Genomic DNA, 15512 nt, shown 5'->3' on the forward strand with positions numbered 1-15512 from the left:
TGAGATCCAGCTTTTTCTCAATTAGTGATTAAGGGGGCAGGGCCTAGACCATTGTGAGTGGTCCCATCTCTGGGCTGGTAGTCCTGGGTTCTATATGAAAACAAACTGAGCAAGCCAGGGGAAGCAAGCCAGTAAGTAACATTCCTCCATGGCCTCTGCATCAGCTCATTTCCTGACCTGCTTGAGTTCCAGTCCTGACTTCCTTTGGTGATCAACAGCAGTATGGAAGTGTAAGCCGAATAAACCCTTTCCTCCCCAACTTGCTTCTTGGTCATGATGTTCGAGCAGCAATAGAAACCCTGACTAAGACAACGTTCCTTCATACATTTACTCTTTGTTTTAACACAGTAGCGAATGACTATGTTAGCTAGATGTTGCATGGCAACATTAAAAATCAATATTTGATCAAAGTTAAATGAAATATCAACAGAAGGAATATATAAATTAAACAAAACAGAAATTTTATTCATAGGTCTACTATTACATTAAAATATTAATAATCATGGTTTTAAAGTTTGAAATTACAGAGTAAAACAATTTCTCAGAATCATATTCTGTTAGGTTGTACATGTGCAATACTAAAGAAGGAACATGCATTTAAGTTTGTGTGGTAACATTATAAATGCTAACATTATAAACACACCAAATGCTTCTGATGGAATCAGAATTATGTTGCAATATAATACACATTATTTTATTAGTTTTATTTAAATTCTTGGTATTTGGTAGCTTACACTACAGCTACACTGTTTTCTTTAAGTTCTTTAACGACCAAGCTCCCAGTTCATTGATTCATTCAACAAATATTTACTACTTACTTATTTTAATGTCTGCTTTAAAAATTATATTTCTGTAATTATTTTGTCTTTGTGCTTGTTTTGATTGTGTATTGTGAATTCTCAACCGAGGAATACCAAATGTTCCAACTTGTAATAAGAACATGCTCCACTATGTTCATAGCAGTCTTATTTATAATAGCCAGAAGTTGGAAAAAAACCCAGATGTCCCTCAACAGAGGAATGGATACAGAAAATGTGGTACATTTACACAATGGAGTACTACTCAGCTATTAAAAACAATGAATTTATGAAATTCCTAGGCAAATGGATGGATCTGGAGGATATCCAAAGTGAGGTAACCCAATCACAAAAGAAGTCACTTGATATGTACTCATTGATAAGTGGATATTAGCCCAGAAACCTAGAATACCCAAGATACAATTTGCAAAATACAAGAAACTCAAGAAGAAGGAAGACCAATGCATGGATACTTCATTCCTCCTTAGAATAGGGAACAAAATACCCATGGAAGGAGTTGCAGAGACAAAGTTTGGAGCTAAGATGAAAGGATGCAGAGACTGCCCCAACCGGGGATCCATCCCATAATCAGCCACCAAACACAGACACTATTGCATATGCCAGCATGATTTTGCTGAAAGGACCCTGATATAGCTGTCTTGTGTGAGGCTATGGCAGTGCCTGGCAAATACAGAAGTGGATGCTCACAGTCATCTATAGGATGCAACACGGGACCCCCAATGGAGAAGCTAGAGAAAGTACCCAAGGAGCTAAAGGGGTCTGTAACCCTATAGGTGGAACAACAATATTAGCTAACCAGTACCCCCAGAGCTTGTATCTCTAGCTGCAGATGTAGCAGAAGATGGCCTAGTCGGCCATCATTGGGAAGAGAAGCCCCTTGGTTTTGCAAACTTTATATACCCCAGTACAGGGGAGTGGGTGGGTAGGGGAGCAGGGCAGGGGGGGGAGGGTATAGGGAGCTTTCAGGATAGCATTTGAAATGTAAATAAATAAAATATCTAATAAAAAAAGAAAAAAATAAGTCAAAAATAAAAATAAGATTTAAGTAAAAAAAAAAAGAAATATCATGTCAGTACTTGGGCAGAGCATGTTAGACAGCAAAAGAAAAGAATTGGTTCTTTTTGTAAGATGAACCTTGTGACATGTGCATAATTAGCCCTTATTTTAGCCCTCAGATTCCATGCAGTGGAGATTATTTTCTACCTATACTTGCTAGCTGGGTAGAGTAACTTACTTTCTCATCATGGTTGTCATTCCTTGCTGTAGAGCACTGGTTTTGTTTCTAGGTCAGCTTGATAAGCAGCCTAATATTTTATTACAGCTCTCTAGCCCCTTCCAATTGCTAAGTGGACAGAAGCTGCAGAAATAGAACACATTATCTCCCTCCTGTTTTATTCTTCTCTGTAAAGCAGCATTACTGAGACAGAAGCTGTGAGTGACAATTGGGTCTGTGTGGTAGCTGAAAATGACAGCATATTACTTGCTAACTAAGAAAGCACCTATGCTTTGAACCCATAATTGAGCTGGCATAAAGCAGGTAGTATTTTGCACACCTGGTGTTACCTGGAGTCACAAATAAGGACTCATTTTGTCACATAAAACAGTGCAATTCTCAGATCAGCGATTTAGTATTATTTAAGTATCCAGTTCTCATTTGGCTACTCTAATGCTTCAGTTCTTTATGTGTAGCACAGATGTGAAACAGCATACATGGCATGAAGAAAGGCTTTCTTGTTGCAAAGAATTAGGTTTTACAAATAACCCTAGAATAATTCAGGGAGCTAAAAGGTAGAGAGGGAAATGTTGATTACTTATACACAATGAGCTCTCTAGCACCATATACATTTTAAATATATATATATATATATATATATATATATATATATATATATATATATATGTTGCAATTGTATTATCTAGAGTCTTTTAAAAACTGGGTTTTCCCAGATGCCCCTCAACAGAGGAATGGATACAGAAAATGTGGTACATTTACACAATGGAGTACTACTCAGCTATTAAAAAGAATGAATTTATGAAATTCCTAGGCAAATGGATGGACCTTGAGGGTATCATCCTGAGTGAGCTAACCCAATCACAAAGGAACTCACATGATATGTACTCACTGATAAGTGGATATTAGCCCAGAAACTTGGGATACCCAAGATATAAGATACAATTTGCTAAACGCATGAAACTCAAGAAGAAGGAAGACCAAAGTGTGGACACTTTGTCCCTTCTTAGAATTGGAAACAATCACCCATGGAAGGAGTTACAGAGACAAAGTTTGGAGCTGAGACAAAAGGATGGACCATCTAGAGACTGCCATATCCAGGGATCCATCCCATAATTAGCCTCCAAATGCTGACACCATTGCATACACTAGCAAGATTTTGCTGAAAAGACCCAGCTGTCTCTTGTGAGACTATGCTGGGGCCTAGCAAACACATAAGTGGATGCTCACAGTCAGCTATTGGATGGATCACAGGGCCCCCAATCTCGGAGGAGCTAGAGAAAGTACCCAAGGAGCTAAAGGGATCTGCAACCCTATAGGTGGAACAAAAATATGAACTAACCAGTACCCACCCCCCCCGCCCCCGAGCTCATGTCTCTAGCTGCATATGTATCAGAAGATGGCCTAGTCGGCCATCAGTGGAAAGAGAGGCCCATTGGTCGTGCAAACTTTATTTTTTTTTAAATTTTTAATATTTTTATTACATATTTTCCTCAATTACATTTCCAATGCTATCCCAAAAGTCCCCCATAGCGCCCCCCACTTCCCTACCCACCCATTCCCATTCTTTTGGCCCTGGCATTCCCCTATATTGGGGCATATAAAGTTTGCAAGTCCAATGGGCCTCTCTTTCCATTGATGGCCGACTAGGCCATCTTTCAATACATATGCAGCTAGAGTCAAGAGCTCCGGGGTGCTGGTTAGTTCATCATGTTGTTCCAACTATAGGGTTGCAGATCCCTTTAGCTCCTTGGGTACTTTCTCTAGCTTCTCCATTGGGAGCCCTGTGATACATCCAATAGCTGACTGTGAACATCCACTCCTGTGTTTGCTAGGCCCCGGCATCGTCTCACAAGAGACAGCTATATTTGGGTCCTTTCAGCAAAATCTTGCTAGTGTATGCAATGGTGTCAGCGTTTAGAAGCTGCTTATGGGATGGATCCCTGGATACGGCAGTCTCTAAATGGTCCATCCTTTCATCACAGCTACGAACTTTGTCTCTGTAACTTCTTCCCTGGGTGTTTTGTTCCCAATTCTAAGAAGGGGCACAGTGTCCACACTTTGGTCTTCATTCTTCTTGAGTTTCATGCGTTTAGCAAATTGTATCTTATATCTTGGGTATCCTAAGTTTTGGGCTAATATCCACTTATCAGTGAATACATATTGTGTGAGTTCTTTTGTGATTGTGTTACTTCACTCAAGATGATGCCCTCCAGGTCCATCCATTTGGCTAGGAATTTCATAAATTCATTCTTTTTAATAGCTGAGTAGTACTCCATTGTGTAAATGTACCATAATTTCTGTATCCATTCCTCTGTTGAGGGACATCTGGGTTCTTTCCAGCTTCTGGCTATTGTAAATAGGGCTGCTATGAACACGTGCAAACTTTATATGCCTCAGTACAGGGGAACAACGGGGCCAAGAAGTGGGAGTGGGTGGGTGGGGGAGTGGGAGGAGGAGCGTGTGGGGGACTTTTGGGATAGCATTGGAAATGTAAATGAAATAAATACCTAATAAAGAAAAGAACATTAAAAAAACTGGGTTTTCTTCTTTTTTTCTTTGTTTTGTGATAGTCTCACTTAGCTGCTCTAGAATCCACCATGTAGACCTAGAACTCATAGACATTAGTCTGCCTATGCCAGCTGAATGCTGTGGTTGAAGGCATTTAGAACCACACCTGACAGAAAATGCTTTTTTTTTGTTTAGATATTTTCTTTATTTACATTTCAAATGCTATTCCGAAAGTTCCCTATATCCCCCCCCCCCCTGCTCCCCTATCCACCCACTCCCACTTCTTGGTCCTGGCATTCCCCTGTACTGGGGCATATAAAGTTTGCAAGACCTAGGGGCCTCTCTTCCAAATGATTTCAAATGCTATCCCCAAAACCTACTCTACCCTACATACGCCCTGCTCCCCAACCCACCACTCCCACTTCCTGGCCCTGGCAGTCCCCTGTACTGGGGCATATGATCTTCGCAAGACCAAGGGCCTCTCCTCCCATTGATGGCCAACTAGGGCATCCTCTGCTACTTATGCAACTAGAGACACAGTTCTGGGGGGTACTGGTTAGTTCATATTGTTGTTCCTTCTATAGGGTTGCAGACCACTTTAGCTTCTTGGGTACTTTCTCTAGCTACTTCATTCAGGGCCCTGTGTTCCATCCTATAGATGACTGTGAGCATCCACTTCTGTATTTGCCAGGCATTGGCATAGCCTCACAAGAGAGAGCTATATCGGGGTCCCTTCAGCAAAATCTTTCTGGCATATGCAATAGTGTCTGGGTTTGTTAGTTGTATATGGGATGGATCACCAGGTGGGGCAGTCTCTTGGTCCTTCTTTCTGTCTCAGCTCCGAACTTTGTCTCTGTAACTCCTTCCATGGGTATTTTGTTCCCCATTCTAGGAAGGAACGAAGTATCCAGATTTTGGTCTTCCTTCTTCTTGAGTTTCTTGTGTCTTGCATATTGTATCTTGGATATTCTAAGTTTCTGGGCTAATATCCACTTATCAGTGAGTACATATCATGTATGTTCTTTTGTGATTTGTTTACCTCACTCAGGATGATATCCTCCAGATCCATCCATTTGCCTAAGAATTTCATGAATTGATTATTTTTTTTAACATTTTTTATTAGGTATTTTCCTCATTTACATTTCCAATGCTATCCCAAAAGTCCCCCATACCCCCTCCCCACTCCCACTTTTTGGCCTTGGCATTCCCCTGTACTGGGGCATATAAAGTTTGCATGTCCAATGGCCTCTCTTTCCAGTGATGGCCTACTAGGCCATCTTTTGATACATATGCAGCTAGAGTCAAGAGCTCTGGGGTACTGGTTAGTTCATAATGTTGTTGCACCTACAGGGTTGCAGATCTCTATAGCTCCTTGGATACTTTCTCTAGCTCCTCTATTGGGGCCCTGTGATCCATCCAATGGCTGACTGTGAGCATCCACTTCTGTGTTTGCTAGGCCCCGGCCTAGTCTCACAGGAGACAGCTATATCAGGGTCCTTTCAGCAAAATCTTGCTAGTGTATGCAATGGTGTCATCGTTTGGAGGCTAATTATGGGATGGATCCCTGGATATGGCAGTCTCTAGATGGTCCATCCTTTGTCTCAGCTCCAAACTTTGTCTCTGTAACTCCTTCCATGGGTGATTGTTTCCAATTCTAAGAAGGGACAAAGTGTCCACACTTTGGTCTTCCTTCTTCTTGAGTTTCATGTATTTTGAAAATTGTAACTTATATCTTGTGTATTCTAAGTTTCTGGGCTAATATCCACTTATCAGTGAGTACATATCATTTGAGTTCTTTTGTCATTGTGTTACCTCACTCAGAATGATGCCCTCCATGTTCAACCATTTGCTTAGGAATTTCATAAATTCATTCTTTTTAATAGCTGAGTAGTACTCCATTGTGTAAATGTACCACATTTTTTGTATCCATTCCTCTGTTGAGGGGCATCTGGGTTCTTTCCAGCTTCTGGCTATTATAAATAAGGCTGTTATGAACATAGTGGAGCATGTGTCCTTCTTACCGGTTGGGACATCTTCTGGATATATGCCCAGGAGAGGTATTGCTGGATCCTCTGGTAGTACTATGTCCAATTTTCTGAGGAACCACCAGTCTGATTTCCAGAGTGGTTGTACAAGCTTGCAATCCCACCAACAATGGAAGAGTGTTCCTCTTTCTCCACATCCTCGCCAGCATCTGCTGTCACCTGAATTTTTGATCTTAGCCATTCTGACTGGTGTGAGATGGAATCTCAGGGTTGTTTTGATTTGCATTTCCCTGATGATTAAGGATGTTGAACATTTTTTCAGGTGTTTCTCAGCCATTCGGTATTCCTCAGGTGAAAATTCTTTGTTTAGCTCTGAGCCCCATTTTTTAATGGGGTTATTTGATTTTCTGGAGTCCATCTTCTTGAGTTCTTTATATATATTGGATATTAGTCCCCTATCTGATTTAAGATAGGTAAAGATCCTTTCCCAATCTGTTGGTGGCCTTTTTGTCTTATTGACAGCACCATTTGTTGAAAATGCTGTCTTTTTTCCACTGGATGGTTTTAGCTTCCCTGTCAAAGATCAAGTGACCATATGTGTGTGGGTCCTTTTCTGGGTCTTCAGTTCTATTCCATTTGTCTACGTGTGTGTTGCTTTACCAGTACCAAGCAGTTTTTTTTTTCCACAATTGCTCTGTAGTACAGCTTGTGGTCAGGGTTGGTGATTCCCCCAGAGGTTCTTTTATTGTTGAGAATAGTTTTTGCTGTCCTAGGTTTTTTGTTATTCCAGATGAGTTTGCAAATTGCCCTTTTTAACTCTGTGAAGAATTGAGTTGGAATTTTGATGGGGATTGCATTGAATCTATAGATTGCTTTTGGCAAGATAGCCATTTTGACTATATTAATCCTCCCAATCCACGAGCATGGGAGATCTCTCCATCATCTGAGATCATCTTAGATTTCTTTCTTCAGAGACTTGAAGTTCTTGTCATACAGACCTTTTACTTCCATAGAGTCACCCCAAGGCATTTTATAGTATTTGTGACTATTGTGAAGAGTATTTCTTCCCTAATTCCTTTTTTTTCAGCTTTTAGGAACTTTATTTTCCTTCCATCTTTTTTTCTCTTTGCTCAGGTGTCTGCACAGCAGCTCAGGACCACTCAGTGGTGGCTCCAACTCACTCAGTGGCCTGTGCTGTGGGAGCTGCTCACCAGTCCTCACTGGCTGGCTGTGCACTCCAGTCTTCTGTGGGGAACTGCTGAATGGGCACATAGGGAACCTGAACACCCTCAGACCAGTCGGCCACCTCAGGCTGAGCAGCAGTGAACTCAGGAGCTGGTGGGGTCCATTCACTCTGGAATTCCTCCTTGGTCACAGCCTTCTCAGCAGCAGCCTGTTCCTCCTTCTCAATCTCGTCTGCGTCTCTGTAGAAGTAAAGATCAGGCATAACCTCCCATGGGTGCCCACAGGAGATAGTACCTCGCATGCAGAGTACTTCCCTGGCCAGCATCCACCACATCAGACCCACTGAGTGAGCTCCCTTGTTGTTGCATGGGATGGCAATGCCCACATAGTGCATGGGAGAATCTGTGTTACACAGAGCAATGGTGGGCAGGTTGACATAAGAGGCCTCTGTGAGTGGCTGCTGGTCAGCCCTGGGATCGGTCACCACTGGAAGCCATGGCTCCCTGAAGGCTGCTTGGATCTGGTTAGTGAAGGTCCCAGGTGTGAAGCAGCCAGCGATTGGAGTGGCTCCTGTGGCAGCAGCAAACTTGAGCACAGCTCGCTGGCCAGTGTTCCTGGAGGAGATGACGCTGACGTCAGCAGGGTTCTCAATAGCAACAATAGCTCAGGCTGCAAGCAACAGCTTCTCCCAGGTCCTCTTCAGGGTTATGATGTAGATACCATCACTTTTCCTTTTGTAGATGTACCGCTCTATCTGAAAGTCAAGGTTGGTGCCACCTAAGTGGGTTCCTGCAGCAAGGAATTTGAGGACATTCTTCTCCTTCATCTTCAGGACGTCAAGGGCTCTGGACATTGTGTAAATTTCCCTTTAAGTTACTATGGGAATCAAGAACAACACCGTATAGACCTGTGCCCGGGTAGTGTGGAAAGTAAAAAGGTTTCCCTAATTTCTTTTTCAGCCTGTTTATCCTTTGTGTAGAGAAAGGCCACTGATTTGTTTGAGGTAATTTTATATCCAGCTAAGTCATTGAAGCTGTTTATCAGGTTTAGGAGTTCCCTGGTGGAATTTTTAGGATCACTTATATATACTATCATATCATCTGCAAAAACTGATATTTTGACTTCTTCCTTTCCAATTTGTATCCCCTTGATCTGCTTTTGTTGTCTAATTGCTCTGGCTAGGACTTCAAGTACTATATTGACTAGATAGGGTTGTATAGTCCCTGATTTTAGTGGGATTGTTTCCAGCTTCTCTCCATTTAGTTTGATGTTGGCTATTGGTTTGCTGTATATTTTTTTATTATGTTTAGATATGGGCCTTGAATTCCTGATCTTTCCAAGACTTTTATCATGAATGGGTGTTGGATTTTGTCAAATGATTTCTCAGCATCTAATGATATGATCATGTGATTTTTGTCTTTGAGCTTGTTTATGTAGTGGATTATGTTGATGGATTTCCATATATTTAACCATCCCTGCATCCCTGGGATGAAGCCTACTTGATCATGAAGGATGATCGTTTTGTTGTGTTCTTGGATTCGGTTAGCGAGAATTTTATTGAGTATTTTTGCATCAATATTCATAAGGGATATTGGTCTGAAGTTTTCTATGTTTGTTGGGTCTTTTTGTGGTTTAGGTATCAGAGTAATTGTGGCTTCATAGAATGAATTGGGTAGAGTACCTTCTGTTTCTATTTTGTGGAATACTTTGAGGAGAACTGGAATTAGATCTTCTTTGAAAGTCTGATAGAACTCTGAACAGAACCCATCTGATCCTGGGCTATTTTTGGTTGGGAGACCATTAATGACTGCTTCTGTTTCTTTAGGGGATATAGGACTGTTTAGATCGTTAACCTGATCCTGTTTTAACTTTGGTACCTGGTATCTGTCTAGAAAATTTTCCATTTCACCCATGTTTTCCAGTTTTGTTGAGTATAGCCTTTTGTAGTAGGATCTGATGGTGTTTTGGATTTTTTCAATATCTGTTGTTATGCCACCCTTTTCATTTCTGATTTTGTTAATTATGATACTGTCCCTGTGCCCTCTAGTGAGTCTGGCTAAGGATCTATCTATCTTGGTGATTTTCTCAAAGAACTAGCTCCTGGTTTGGTTGATTCCTTGAATAGTTCTTTTTGTTTCCACTTGGTTGATTTCAGTCCTGAGTTTGATTTCTTGCTGTCTACTCCTCTTGGGTGAATTTGCTCCTTTTTTTGTTCTAGAGCTTTTAGGTGTGCTGTCAGGCTGCTAGTGTATGCTCTCTCTAGTATCTTTTTGGAGGCTCTCAGAGCTATGAGTTTTCCTCTTAGGACTGCTTTCATTGTGTCCTATAAGTTTGGGTATGTTTTGGCTTTATTTTCATTAAACTCTAAAAAGTCTTTAATTTCTTTCTTTATTTCTTCCTTGACCAAAGTATCATTGAGTAGAGTGTTGTTCAGTTTCCACGTGAATGTTGGCTTTCTATTATTTATGCTGTTATTGAAGATCAGCCTTAGTCTGTGGTGATCTGATAGGATGCATGAGATAATTTCAATATTTTTGTATCTGTTGAGGCATGTTTTGTGACCAATTATATGGTCAGTTTTGGAGGAGGTACCATGTCAGTCTGTGAAGAAGGTATATCCTTTTTAGTTTAAAATATTCTGTAGATGTATATTAAATCCATTTGTTTCATAACTTCTGTTAGTGGCCATGTGTCTTGGTTAAGTTTCTGTTTCCAGGATCTGTCCATTGATGAAAGTGGTGTGTTGATGTCTCCCAGTATTATTTTGTGAGGTGCAATGTGTGCTTTGAGCTTTGCTAAAGTTTCTTTAATGAATGTGGCTGCCCTTGTATTTGGAGCATAGATATTCAGAATTGAGAGTTCATCTTGGTAGATTTTACTTTTGATGAGTATGAAGTGCCCCTCCTTGTCTTTTTTGATAACTTTGGGTTGGAAGTCAATTTTATTCGATATTAGAATGGCTACTCCAGCTTGTTTCTTGGGACCATTTGCTTGGAAAATTGTTTTCCAGCCTTTCACTCTGAAGTAGTGTCTGTCTTTTTCCCTGAGGTGGGTTTCCTGTAAGCAGCAAAATGTTGGGTCCTGTTTGTGTAGCCAGTCTATTAGTCTATGTCTTTTTATTGGGGAGTTGAGTCCATTGATGTTAAGAGAAATTAAAGATAAGTAATTGTTGCTTCCTGTTATTTTTGTTCTTAAAGTTGGCATTCTGTTCTTGTGGCTGTCTTCTTTTAGGTTTGTTGAAGGATTACTTTCTTGCTTTTTCTAGGGTGTAGTTTCCCTCCTTGTGTTGGTGTTTTTTTCTTTATTATCCTTTGAAGGGTTGGATTCATGGAAAGATAGTGTGTGAATTTGGTTATGTCATGGAATACTTTGGTTTCTCTATCTATGGTAATTGAGAGTTTTTCTGGGTATAGTAGCCTGGGCTGGCATTTGTGTTCTCTTAGGGTCTGTATAACATCTGTTCATGATCTTCTGGCTTTTATAGTCTCTGGTGAGACGTCTGGTGTAATTCTAAAAGGCCTGCCTTTATATGTTACTTGACCCTTTTCCCTTACTGCTTTTAATAGTCTATCTTTATTTAGTTCATTTGTTGTTCTGATTATTATGTGTCAGGAGGAATTTCTTTTCTGGCCCAGTCTATTTGGAGTTCTGTAGGCTTCTTGTATGTTCATGGGCATCTCTTTCTTTAGGTTAGGGAAGTTTTATTCTATAATTTTGTTGAAGATATTTACTGGCCCTTTAAGTTGAAAACCTTCATTCTTATCTATACCTGCTATCCTTAGTTTTGTTCTTCTCATTGTGTCCTGGATGTTTTGGGTTAGGATCTGTTTGCATTTTCTTTGATTTTTGTGTCCATGTTCTCTATGGAATCTTCTGCACCTGAGATTTTCTCTTCCATCTCTTGTATTCTGTTGCTGATGCTTGAATCTATGGTTCCTGATGTCTTTCCTAGGAGTTCTATCTGCATAGTTGTCTCCCCTTTGTGATTTCTTTATTTTACTACTTTCATTTTTAGATCTTGGATGGTTTTGTTCAATTCCATCACCTGTTTGGTTGTGTTTTCTTTTAATTCTTTAAGGGATTTTTGTGTTTCGTCTTTAAGGACTTCTACCTGTTTAGTAGTGTTCTCCTGTATTTCTTTAAGTGAGTTATTAATGCCCTTTTAAAAAATCTTCTACCAGCATCACGAAATATGTTTTTAAATCTGAATCTTGCTTTTCGGGTGAGTTGGCATATCCAGGACTTGCTGTGGTGGGCATACTGGGTTTTGATGATGTGGAGTAGTCTTGTTTTTTGTTAGTAAGATTCTCATGTTTGCCTTTTGCCATCTGGTAATCTCTGGTGTTAATGTTCAAGCTGTCTCTGGCTGGAGCTTGATCCTCCTGTGACTCTTTAGCCTCTGTCCGCACTCCTGGGAGTCCAACTCTCTCCTGAGTTCCAGTGGTCAGAGCAGTCTCTGCAGTCAAGCTCTCCTCTTGCAGGGAAGGTACACAGAAGTCTGGAGCTCAGATCCACCTCTTGAGTCCTGGGGTCAGAGCCCTCCTTGGAGGCATCCAAAAAAACGTTCAACACCATTAATCATCAGTTAAATGCAAATCAAAACAACCCTGAGATTCCACCTCACACCAGTCAGAATTGCTATGATCAAAAATTCAAGTGACAGCAGATGCTGGAGAGGATGTGGAGAAAGAGACACTCTCATGCTGTCCTGTTGGTCTCGGTGATCCCAAGATCCTGGGTGTGTTTGGGCCAGCTGAGTTTGAGCCCAAGATGGTGTGGGGCTGGCTCCAACAGGAATGAACCCCAGCCTCTGCTTGGGCGGGTATTTTTGGAACAGATGTTGTGTTCCACTCACCAGTGATCTCATGATCCTGGGTGTGCTAGGGTGTCTGCAGCGTGGAGAGTACTCTGGCGACCTTGAGACCCTCTGCTGAGTTCGCACCTAAGATGGTGCAGGGCTGGTGCTGAAGGGAATGAACCCTGGCCAGTGGTCGGTGGGTTTCCTTTGTCCCTGTTCCTGCTGGCTCAAGACCCTCCAGGGTGTTTTGGAACAGATGTTGCGTTCTACTCACCAGTGATCCCAAGATCCTGGGTGTGCTAGGGCCTGCTGAGTTCGTGCCCAGAATGGCTCAGGGCTGGTACAGAAAGTGCTTTTTAAAAATGATCTAGTGCTCATTCATATTTATAAATAGCTGTAAACAAGACAGGTACTTCCTTTAAAAAATAGAGCATTTTTACATGCATGGTATGTACTCACTAATAAGTGGATATTAGCCAAAAATAAAGTAAAATAAAAATAAAGTAAGTGTACAGAATACCCAAGATACAGTCCACAGAACTCCAGAAGCTCAGCAAGCTGAACTGCCCAAGTGAAGACGACTCAGTCCCACTTGGGAGAGAGAAGAAAGCAATCACAAGTGGGGAGGCAGGGAGTGACCTTGGAGGGAAAGTGGACAGGGTGGATGGGGGAAGTGGGCTGGAGAGGGGAACCTGATCTGGTATTGGGTGAGGTAAAAGGACTGAAGCCCTGAGGGCCAGCAGATTGGAAACAGGCAACCTTAGGAAATACAAGGATGGGGGACCTTCCAGAATGCACCAGAGACTTGGGAGGTGAGAGACTCCCAGGACTCAAAGAGAGGAACCTTAGATGAAATGCCTGACAGTAGGGAGAGGGAACTTATAGAGCCCACCTCCAGCAGGAAGACAGGACATCAAGTGAGCGATAGGGTTCCCATTCCACAGTCACATCTCTGACCTATGATTGTTCCTGTCTGAAAGAATTACAGGGATGGAAATGGAGAGGAGCCTGAGGAAAAGAAGGTCCAGTGGCAGGCCCAAAGTGGAATCCAGCTCAAGGGGAGGTTCCCAAGGCCTGACACTATTACTGAGGCTATGGAGGGAAAACAAACAAAAAGGAATCTATGATGACTGCCCTCCCAAAGACCCAGATGCAGATATGTTTGCCCAACTAATGGACAGAAACAACTGACCCCTGTTGTTGAATTAGGGAAGGCTGAAAGAAGCTGAGGAGGAGGGCGAACCTGTAGGAGGACCAGCAGTCTCAATTAATCTGGACCCCTAAGATCTCTCAAACATTGGACCACCAAACAGACAGCATACACTCGCTGATATGAGGCCCCTAACACACATACAGTAGAGGACTGCCAGGTCTGTGCTTATTCAGAGATGATGTACCTGCTTATTCAGAGATGATGCACCTAACCCTCAAGAGACTGGAGGCCCCAGGGAGTTTAGAGGTCAGGTGGGGTGCTGGGTGGGGGCATCCACGTGGAGATGGGGTGGCGTGGGGAAGAGGTGTCAGATGGGGGTGGGGTGGGGAATGGAATATGGAGTGTAAAAAACAAATTAAAAATAAAATAAAATTTTAAAAAGAGCTTTTTTTTTCTTTGAGGGTTTTATTCATGTACATGTGTATTTTGATCATACTTATCCTCACACTCCCCTTCTAACTCCTCCTAGGACCTCACTGCCACCTCCTACTTACTTTATGATTTTTCTTTTTTCTTTTTTTCCCTTAAAAACCTAACCGACTCAGTCTAATTGGAGCTGCCCATATCTGTGTGGGTGTGGAGCCATCCATTGGAGCATCATTGAAAGAAAACTGACTCTTTCCTAATAGCTGTGAACTGTTGGTAACTTCTCAGCTAGAGGTGGGTTCTTGTATGCCACGAAGACAGGCACTTATTATTAGAAGGACTTTCAAAAGCACTTAAACTATGGAGGTAAAGATGGGATTCTTTGTAAAGTTTCAAGCTCATAATCACAGAATGCTTATTATATATGGACCACCTTTGCATTTGTGGGCCTAGTTCCAGTAAGACTATTGTTGAACCTAGTATCCAGTACCTCACTTACAAAACCAAAAATAAGAACCAAAGGCAGTGTTCATCAATATTTTCAGCAAAGTAGACTGTTTGTTTTTAAAATATATAAACCCTTGGAATAAGGCAGGGAACCCATCATTGTTCTAGTGTGTGTTCAAACGGCAAAAAAATTGTTTTGCCAGAAATGTCAGTTGCCTTCACTAACTGCTCTTGCAACAGTGCATAGCCATCCTTTTTGTTTACTTATTTCTTGGTTGTACTTCCATTCCTACATTAAATGCAAGGCCCCTAATTACATAATTCATGATAGTCTCAGTAGTGGTTGTATTGACAGTCTCTGTAGCTGCATTAGTGGTGTGTGTGTGTGTGTTTGTGAATGTGTGTGTGGCATGGTTGTGCATAGCACACATGTGCAGCATGGATGCCTTCACTTTAAGAAGCTGTAATCATAATAACTTGAAATGTGCAGCATCTGGAGACAGCTCTACAGGATATTGAATTTTAAAATGATATCATTTATTTCTTAAAAGCTTAATGGATGGATAAAAACCAGAGCCATTTGCTCCTGTCTTGGGAAGCCAGAGAAACCAAAGGCTGAGGGGTGTGCCTGTACACTCCTGGTCTGTGTTTCCACAGCTTTGATATCTATCTAGAGTAATAGATCTAAGGAGGTGATTATTTGCATCTTTGAAGATTTCAGTCCTGCTGGCTGATTAGAGTAGAACATTAGAAAAGCATTGCATGTATTCTGTGGTATTTTGAAGATTTATTATCAACATCTTTTTCTAGTAGTTTCATTAAGTGATTTAATTTTAGAAGTGGAAAACCTTAGATATTGGAGTGCTTAAATCTAAATAGACTATTGTCTTAAACTTTATTAAACATAAGAATTCTTTCCTAGACCTGGGTGTAAAGGGGTGGGATGTTAGGGATGTAG

The 15512-nt window shown here is 41.4% G+C and overlaps 1 protein-coding gene and 1 pseudogene across 1 annotated transcript in view; one reads left to right on the plus strand and one right to left on the minus strand.

The window, feature by feature from the left end:
- Positions 1–15512, plus strand: part of Slc9a7 (solute carrier family 9 member A7) — a 202315-nt gene that overhangs the window by 50333 nt on the left and 136470 nt on the right. The gene's annotated exons all lie outside the window — the stretch shown is intronic.
- Positions 7696–8583, minus strand: LOC110286742 (small ribosomal subunit protein uS2 pseudogene; annotated as a pseudogene).

Source organism: Mus caroli, unplaced genomic scaffold, assembly GCF_978045245.1.
Source record: "Mus caroli unplaced genomic scaffold, Mus_caroli_1 scaffold_5, whole genome shotgun sequence".
In the NCBI taxonomy this organism is placed as follows: Eukaryota; Metazoa; Chordata; class Mammalia; order Rodentia; family Muridae; genus Mus; species Mus caroli.